The sequence below is a fragment of the Panulirus ornatus genome, chromosome 23 (genome assembly GCF_036320965.1).
Source record: "Panulirus ornatus isolate Po-2019 chromosome 23, ASM3632096v1, whole genome shotgun sequence".
In the NCBI taxonomy this organism is placed as follows: domain Eukaryota; kingdom Metazoa; phylum Arthropoda; class Malacostraca; order Decapoda; family Palinuridae; genus Panulirus; species Panulirus ornatus.
This window is the reverse complement of record NC_092246.1, coordinates 1597629-1607575: the sequence shown is the minus strand read 5'-3', so window position 1 is coordinate 1607575 and position 9947 is coordinate 1597629. Positions and strand designations below refer to the sequence as shown.

The 9947-nt window shown below is 45.2% G+C and overlaps 1 long non-coding RNA gene across 2 annotated transcripts in view; it reads left to right on the top strand.

Moving 5' to 3' along the window:
- Positions 1-2226: 2226 nt before the first annotated feature.
- Positions 2227-9947, top strand: part of LOC139756708 (uncharacterized) — a 171922-nt gene continuing 164201 nt past the window's right edge. Inside the window, exon 1 of one of the 2 annotated variants that reach the window (XR_011714418.1) lies at positions 2227-6490. This is a non-coding gene — a long non-coding RNA (uncharacterized lncRNA). The remainder of the gene's footprint in view (positions 6491-9947) is intronic. The other variant, XR_011714417.1, reaches the window with a different exon arrangement.

Genomic DNA, 9947 nt, shown 5'->3' with positions numbered 1-9947 from the left:
TTCAATTCTTCCTTTCGTATATATATATATATATATATATATATATATATATATATATATATATATATATATATATATATATATATATATATATATATATATATATATATATATATATATATACCTCATTTATTTTCTGGTTGAGACATCTTAATAAACTGGTTTCTCTCCTGACAGCAACATAGAGACCAGACCAAAGTCTGTTCATGTAAATCTTTAAACCCGTCAATCTTTCTTGCTCATGTATAATATTTCTTTCAAACTTGTGCATAAATGTATCGACATACATACATACATATGTACACCCACTCTCGCCAAGGTCAAAACAGACACTACGAATTTTTACACATTATATTTGTTTGAAAAATCTTCCTAAGAGGAAGACCAACGTTTTTATCCTTCAGTTTTGAGCAGCAGATGTTGTCTCCCAGAACAGGTTTATGGAGAAGACTGGTTTTAACGGAGAAAACTTTGAATGATGAATCCTTCATTCATCGCCTTCCTGTGAGGGGTGGTCTGCACGGTGGAGAGAGGCCTGTACGGTGAGGGGAGGCCTGTACTGTGAGGGATGGACTATACGGTGAGGGGAGACCCCTACATGCCTGTAAGGTCCGGATTCTCTTCTCTCTCTCTCTCTCTCTCTCTCTCTCTCTCTCTCTCTCTCTCTCTCTCTCTCTCTCTCTCTCTCTAGGTTGCTTCATTTCCTTTCCACTCATTTTCCTCCTCCTCTTCTTGTTCTTCCTCCTCCTCCTCCTCCTCCTCCTCCTCCTCCTCTTCTTCTTCCTCCTCTTCCTGCTCCTGCTCCTCATTCTTCCTCCTCTGCACAAGACGTGGCCGATCAATCAGACAGCCGTAGTTGCATGTCGCGAAAATTACAGATGAGTTGACTTACACAGTATTGGCGTTCCTTCTGCGCCTCCCGGCCCATAATTTGCCAAGAAACGCCACGTTACGCCTGGATGGGTCGGTCACCCATATATGATAATGGGTTTAAACTGAGAGTCTCGCTCGTAGGGAGACGTGCTCTCTGGTTACTCTTATGCCATTAGCATTTTTGATTTTTTTCCCCCAATCCTTCGGCACAGGAAGAAGGGAACAGTAAGAATGAGAAGCAACAATTTCGTTACTTATTTCCTTGTATAATATTCCCAGGTTGCCAGACACGTTAAGGTGGAGATTTTCCCGATAAAAATGCAATTGCAGTGATCTAGGGAATATGTGACGAGATTATTGGGGTGTCATCAACGACGGTGAATGTCACGACACAGGGTATGAAGACGGTCATGGGTTAGCCTGATGTTCTAAAGTCATTGGTTCCTAAGTTCCCAAGTTACTGGGACTTCCATTATCTAGATTATTTCGAAACTATTGTGGAAATAATCATTTGATGCCCCCCATTATTTTTGAGGATAGAAATACATAAATAAAATCATACAAAAAATATAATTTCTTCCTCCAAATACAGCGAGAACTTCAAATTTACATTTACGAGAATTTCAGTCATTATTTTTTGCAAATTGCTGACTTTAGGTGAAGCTAAAAGTCTAGACTGACTCAAGAAATTCCAAACACTGAGAAAGATCACAAAAGATTACCTGCTAAACCTCTGAGTTAAGACACGCTGTCTTCACAGCTCCTTACAGTCGTCAACATGAGAGAGACTGGGTCTGGGGTTTACGTGGAGGGAACCTTCCGTTGCTGCCTTGACTTCTACACATTGTATGTATCACCATCACAACATGGACAAGTGTGTGTGTGTGTGTGTATGTGTGTCTACGGTGTGTGTGTGTGTGTATGTGTGTGTGTGTGTGTGTGTGTGTGTGTGTGAGTATAAGTGAGTATATGTGTGTATGTCTGTGTGTGTGTGTGTGTATGTGTGTGTGTGAATATATGTGTGTATATGTATGTGAGTATATGTGTGTATGTGTGTGTGTGTGTGTGTGTGTGTGTAAACACAGGCTACATGGATTTTCCTGCGTCTGTTTGGATCATTTACCAGAGGAAGATCCGAATCTTTTACGGCTTAGTAGGGGATCCCAGAGCGAGACCTGACCTGTTAAGCACAACGGTACGACCCCTGGGTATGATGACCTAAACTGCGACCTGGACGTTCTAAGGGTCAGGTCAAAGGTTATGTCGTCATACCCAAGGGTCGAACTATCGAGCTAAATGGTCGTACCGTCGCACTCAAATATGCAGATGAAGTTATGAATACCATTTTATTCTGAAAATTGTATCGAAGCTTTTTATGACTAGTTGATGAACCCGGCGTCTGTATTAGTGTAAAGTAGACTCACCAACAAACACAATGTGTTCGAGACAAATACATGATGTTGTAGTTAGTTGGTGATGTTGAGTTGTTGTGAGAGTTGGTAGTGATGTAGACGGGGGTTGAGGGGGGGGAGATGGGATGGGAGGGGTGTTGTACATACAAACAAACTATAATAATAGAGTAGTTAACTGTGATCCAAGTGCTTGTTGGCAGAAGAGCCAGCGGCTGTTGCCCCAGTGGCTCGGTTATTTGGGTTGAGGACGTCCTTGCGTAGGGTCACCCTTCGCCTGCAGGAACCACTGCCCTGCCAGAGGCGATCTTGGGAGCGTTCGTTGTCAGAGAGGAGACCGAGCGGTTCATTCTGGGCCACAGTCGATCCTGCAGGAGGCCAGACATCACCTGGACCCTGCTGAGGCGTCCCTCCATAGCTTCGGTACGAGCCATCCAAACCTTAAGCCGCGGGAGGAACCTTACTCGTCGTCAGACCTCAGAAGTTCCAAGGTATAATTTCGTAGGAGATTCATCCCGTCTGCCCCAACCAACACCTACCTACCTCCTCTCCTCCTTCCTCCATCTCTGTTCCCAAGACAATCATATTCAAATTAATATTTTGCCAGATTATTGTCCATTGTTACGTGTATATTGACACACTTTTGGAAGGTGCACTATGGATTGATAGTTTGTGATTTTGGATACCCATCGCCTGGCCGAGTGTAGCTTCCTGACACTAACCAACCAACCACATCTTGGTTTCACCTCGTGTGTGGTTAGAGACAAACATGTGAGCAGGTAAGTGCTGGAAGGAGTTAGTTGAGATTACGAATCTCAACACACCAGTCGCCGGTGAGGTTGGGATGCTGCTAGTGAGGGATTGTCTTAGTCGCCTACATGGGCTGTCCAGTGGTCGGCAAGGTTAAGGTCAAAGCTTGTGGCAAAGGTCACATACAACAACCGCACGTTATGTTGACCTTGGTGAGCTGCACCGCCGTGTTATGGCCTGGCTGAGCGGTGGTGGTCATGATAGTAGTGTTGTAGCTATGTTTGTGGTGATATTGATGGTTATAGTTGTGGTGATGGTGGTGGTGGTTGTGGTGGTGGTGATGGTGGTGATGGTGGTGGTGAGGATGTTAACGTTGATGATGACGTCAGTGGTAGGAGTGGTAGTGATGACATGTGGTTGTTGTGATGATACAGAAGGTGTTGGTGTTGGTGATACTGGCGTTGTGTGAGTTGTGGTAGTGGCTGTAGCAATGATTGTGATAGTGGTGGTAATGGTGGCGGAAAATGGGGTTGGTGGGCGGTGATGGTTAGTGAGAGCGACAGTTATAACGGTTTTACTGTATGTTGTTGTAGAAGGTTGCGAGCCAGGTTGGAGGAGGTTGTGAGGTCTTGTTGTAGAAGGTTGTGGGTTGTGGGGGAGGTGATCTGAGTGGTAGGGTATTGCAGGTCGGACAGCAGGTCAGGCCCGACTCAGGTGGGGATGACCACCAGAGTGCAGGTCAAGGTCAGGGTCAAAACCTGGATGAAAATCAAGGTGCAGGTCAGCGTCCAGTTCAGGTTTAGTGGCGACAGAGGCCGAGGTCAGGTGGAAGTTAGGGTTAAGATGAGACTGCTAGTCAGGCTGCACGCCAGAGCAACAACAAATCAGGAATGACGACGAAATTGGTCATAAAAAAAAACAGTAAAAAAGCGTCTCACTGTCTGTACTCTCCGTCCTTGTGTGCTGCAAGATTTATTGCAGGCGAAGCATCCTGCTTCTCGTGTACACATAGGACGTAGAGGACAGAGAGTACATTACAGCCAGGAGGTGTACGTCTGCCTGTGGTGTGTTGGGGAATGATGAGTCTCGCGACAGCACAGCACACACATGCCCCACACCCGTGTCCGCCAGACGGGTCGAGGGACACACACAGACAACGCCCAGCACCAACCACACGACATCTGTGTTACCGAGACTTTGACGCTACACACATTTTGATGCAATACAAGATACTGCGGCTACCTTGTACTGCGGCTACCTTGTACTGGTGGCGTGTTGATCAAGACTCGCCAGGTTTTACTCAAAAACTGTCCTTGCCTTTAGACGGCCGTTTCCCCTCTCCCTTACTGATGTGTGTGTCACAGAGAACACATTACATCACGCGAGGAAGTGCTTGGTCGTGTACTGCAAGAGTCGACCCACCATCATTAAGGAGCCAGAGGTTAGGTCCCCGCCTGTGGTGAGTGTGCCATGGAAGCTTGTGTTTCAGACAAGCACTCGGGCCATCTGTCGCCAGACCTGAGCATTGGCGAGGCGCTCCGGGCACGGGGTACTAGATCTTGCGACGGGGCAGCCGAGGGGCGAGGGGCGAGTGTGATTGGGCGTGGGTTAGGGTCCCGGGGACCTGCAGGACAGGGGCGCAGCAGCCAGCATGCAACAAAAGCCCGGGGGACCCTGCCTGTGACGGGACCAACCTGCATAATGAGTCGCCATGGACGTCCCCCTCTCATACCCCGCATATGTGAAAGTCCACATGCCCTCCACACATGCACGTGCACTTGGGCCTACCTTGATACAGCTGCAACAGATGCCGTGGGTGTAGTAGAGGGTGGGGATGTGGGTACAGCGAGTTGCCTAGCGTCCAGACGTGCTGCAGGGTGTTGTAAGCGGGCGAGAGAACGGGTTGTCCTGCCGGCCGGTATGAAGCGAGGTCGAGACCCTGCCAGCGTGGTTAGTATTGAGGTGACTGGGCACAGCAGAGTGGGCATGCATAGCGCCAGTTGCACCTCTGCCCAGGGGACCAGTTGCACACGTCCGCCTCCACTACGGGCAGCAGCCTCCCGCAGAGGTAACAGTAACTGTGCGAGTGGCCGAGGGTGGTAGAGTGAGGCAGGAACGTGGTCAGCATCGTCTTACTCAGGTCTTGTGCCCAGATGGTGGTCCACACACCTTGTTATTATATGTCAGTGAGCCGCAGGCTGAGACCCTCCCGTACAGGTGTTATGGCTGTTCCTTCGGGCCACACTTACCGCAGTGACCGACCTCCCGATCCTCTCCTGGACCCTCGGGCCGTGTCCGTCGGCCTCTTGGACTCTGCGACCTACTCTGCTGGCCTCTATGGCCCTTGGGGCACGTTGCTCTGGCCTCCTGGACCATGAGACCCAGTGTGCGTCGGCCTCTGACTCTGGAACCCTTTATGCTGGTCTTCGTTGTGCCAGTCTTTTCGCTTCAGTGTAGGACATTTTGACTGTAGCGCCTGCCTGGACTGGTCGCCACGACCCACCCTGTGGACTCAGTGTCGGTCCTTTTGATTCTGGAACTCACTCCTCTGACCCTTTAGATCCTGGGACGCAGAGCAATGGCTCCTAGACCTAAGGACAAGTACGTCGGCCTTCTGAGACTCTGAGACCCACTTTGTTTGCCTCTTAGACCTTGGGTTGTTCTTCACTGGACAACTGGACCTAAACGCTGGCATCAGTGACCACTCGTGTCATGGGAGTCACTCACTACCCTGGCTGTAGCCTCCTCCATAGATGATGACTCCCGCTAATATACCCTTTTAGTACCCGAGGGCATGGCGGTCTGTCTTTCAGATACTCTAATGACGTCGCCTAAAGCAGATGAAGTGAGGGGCGCCCTTGCCATCTTGCAGTATGCCTTGACACCCTCTGTAAAGGACCTAACGTCCCAGAAGGAGAGGGCATAACAACCATCACCGAGGACGTGATACTCCCGAAGGTGAGGATCTGCCATCTATATGAAAAAAGAAGTCTACCTCAACACACGTCACAAGATGGAGCCTTACATGTCGCGTTCTCCCAAGCTGGACCGTGAAGTCAACCCAAATGGGCTCTGACACCCGCATGGCTGACTCTGATACGCTTCCAGAGTAGATCTTGACATTCTCAGGGGAGGCCATGACGCCTTTAAGTTGGGCCGTTTGATCCTGAAGGTGGGCACTGACACTCCTCTGGGAGGGTCGTGACATCCTAAATATGGCCCGTGTCATCTCTCAACGTGCATCGTGACATCCCTTAATACAGGGCCTGATATACCTCAGCCGAACTCTTACATCCCTAACCGTGCACCATGACATTCCACAGGATGGGCCGTGACATCCCTTGAAATGAGTCCTTGGCGTGCCTCAGGGCGAGCCCTGACGCCCTTCAAGGTTGACCCTGACATCTCTAACGTGAGGGCGAACGTGTGGCTGACCAGCAGACACCTCCTCAACATAGGTATGTTAAAGTTACAGTCGAACTAACACAAACCTGTAATAATTAGAGACAAAACTAGTATATGAAAAGAAAAATTGTCTATCAACAAAATATTAGAATCAATATATAAAAAAACAGTTACAACTGAAAATGATATACATCAACAATAGCTAAAACAAAACAATTTTTTTTTAACTTTTGTAAAGCATATTCAAATTAAAAAAGAATTCAGAATAGGAATATTAACGAAGCATTGTTTGAATCAGTAATGAAAAAAAGATGTTTCAAATGGGAGCAAGCGGTGGTACTGACAATATATAGGGCTCAGGTGAGATTAAGCGGTGCTACTGACAGGATTTAAGGTTCGTGATAAAAATTCCCTCACGTCAGACCTACTGTGAGGGTCTGGACGCTTCACGTCAGCTGGGAAGTGTTGTCTCCCTGCTCTACCTCTGCTGTCCACCACACCACAGTCCCTCCGTCCACGACACAATCGCTAGCGATTTTTACTGTTGTCGTGGAAGGTTCGTGGCGGTCGTCACCGCTGGCTGGCTGGTCGGCCGTCGTCCGTGCACCGCTGCCGCCGTCAGCGGTGACCGAGGCGGGAGAACCACACCGAAAAATGCGGAGTGACGCAAGAGGAGGCGTCGACACGTTATGGTCCCTGCACCCCGGGGAGCGACGCCCCACAACACGAAAGTCGTATGGCAAAATCTGAGATTCTTACGTTGCTGAAGGTCCGAATATTTTGGCTTTCTTGATTTCTTACGTAAACTTGAGTACACTGGATCGATCATTCTAGGGCGGGATACGAACCCAGTGGTCCCGTAATCGTTACGTAGACACTTGAGTCGAAAGTCCCAAGAGAACTGTTCCACTTCCTGCCTTGTGTCCTGCTGCTCCGTTGGTGTCACACGGGCGGTACCTCTGTTCATCTCATATTGGCACCACCGTTGCTCTCAAATGGTCACCACCACCGTCGCTCTCAGGTGCCAAACAGGAGCCAGCGTGATGATGAGTGAGTTAATCTAGAAACTTTATTGACACAACTTGAGCATGATAACTTGGCTAAGTCTGGCTGGCTCACACATACCTGACAATTTGGAATCCTTGTAAAGTTTCTATAACTGAAAATCATATATTATCATATGATTGTCATATATATATATATATATATATATATATATATATATATATATATATATATATATATATATATATATATATATATATATATATATATATATATACATCAATTTACTCGTCATTTATATCTTGTATTCTTTCAGAGTAAACAAATTTCACATGAAAACGGAGCAAATTGTGTAGCATTGGGATGACATTGCGTCCCAAATTTATTCGTATTTTTCTTTTTTACGTTCATATCGTATTTGTTAACCTCTGGTTATGTCATGACCTAGGCTCTCTTGCTTGACCTGTCCCCCCACCTACACCCACACCAGGGAGTAAAGTTGTTTGTTTTAGCCCGAGACAACAGCTGACCTTATCACAGGGCGGGGTCACCTTATCAGAGGGCGGGGTCACTTTATCTGACCTCATCACCTGGGTCATTAGAACCTCCATCTGGGATGAGCAGTGACTATTGTCTTTTCCCAAATAAGAAAGTAAATCTATCTTCATTCCACGTTGCTGCTTGTTGTCTGCTTGCCATGTTTAATTCTCTCTCTCTCTCTCTCTCTCTCTCTCTCTCTCTCTCTCTCTCTCTCTCTCTCTCTCTCTCTCTCTCTCTCTCTCTCTCTCTCTCTCTCTCTCTCTCTCTCTCTCTCTCTCTCTCTCTCTCTAAGACAAACAGAAAACAATTTTCCTTCCTCCACATGATCACAAAGAACCAGTGTTCGTGTAATGTGTCCAGACAACAGGATATAAGGATTTGCTAAGGTTATTAACTTCGTAACCAGGTTAACCAGCGGTCTAGTATCCTGGCTGTCCCAGTTGTGGCCCAGGGTTGGCCCAAGACTGGCCCAAGTTGGCCCATGACCCCAGGAGGCAACACTGCAAACACGAGGATCATACCTTCCCTCATATATATATATATATATATATATATATATATATATATATATATATATATATATATATATATATATATATATATATATATATATGAGATGGCAATATAAGAAATTTTATGGCTAGGATAATGTCATACTTAGATTGGTGTTCCCAGAAGCCCGTCATACCATAAAAATAAAAGTCTACAAGATTATATAGAAAACAACAACAACAACAACAACAACAACAACAACAACAAAAAGTCATTGAAACAAACAGTGAGCCTGAGGTGAAGCTCAGGCTGGGGGGTTACATCACTGCAGCCATTAGGGTCTTAAAGCTGTCCTACCGATCCACATAATCACCCCAATAGCCCACGATGGATAGTGCTATCATGCTCCCTCAAGGTCCGACATGCCCATCCAGGTCGGGCAAAAAAATAGAAAAAAAAAGATAAAGAAAAAGTGGGTTGGAGAATTACCATCTATAATTAGACGAGAAAGCTCGCTTGAGCCCACCAAGCTAACAACGGCTTACTTGGGCCCACCAAGCTAACAACGGCTTACTTGGGCCCACCAAGCTAACAACAGCTCGCTTGGGCCCACCAAGCTAACAACAGCTCGCTTGGGCCCACCAAGCTAACAAGCTATGGGTTCAGCATGACATTCTTTCTTTTTAATCTCATGTCCATTTTCCCGTCTCTCATTCTCTCTCTTACCCTTTTTTTCTGAGGTCTCACACTTATTGATCATAATGTTTTTAGTATATATATATATATATATATATATATATATATATATATATATATATATATATATATATATATATATATATATATATATATATATATATATATATATATATATATATATATATATATTTATATATATATATATATACATATATATATTTATATATATATCGATACTTACATATTTGTGGGTTTATAGCTTTACTGATACTGAAATTTGGAGTCTGTAGCTTTATAAGTACAATACTTTGAGATTTGTAGCTTTATAAGTACTTCAGCTTGGAGACGTAACTTTAAGGTTTGTAGTTTTAAAAGTAAGACAGTGTGGAGCCTATAGGTTTATGAGTACAGCAGTTTGGAGTCTGTAGCCTTATAAGTATACAGTGTAGTGTCTATAGCATTATAAGTATATAGTGTACGGTCTATAGCATTATACGTATATAGGGTAAGATCAGTAGCATTATAAGTATATAGTGTAGTGTCTGTAGCATTATAATTATATAGTGCAGTTTACATCATAATAGTTTTTACTAATATCTAATTACAAAGAAGACGAGTTGATCTTAATTTAAGATTTCACTGATGCTGTCAAACAAATCAGTTGAATGACTTCATCAAAACATTATAAGTAAAATCTTTCAAGTTCTCCAAGTGCTTTCAAAATTTCTGAATATTTTCCAAGTTTTAAGCATTTTCAAACATTCTCAACATTTT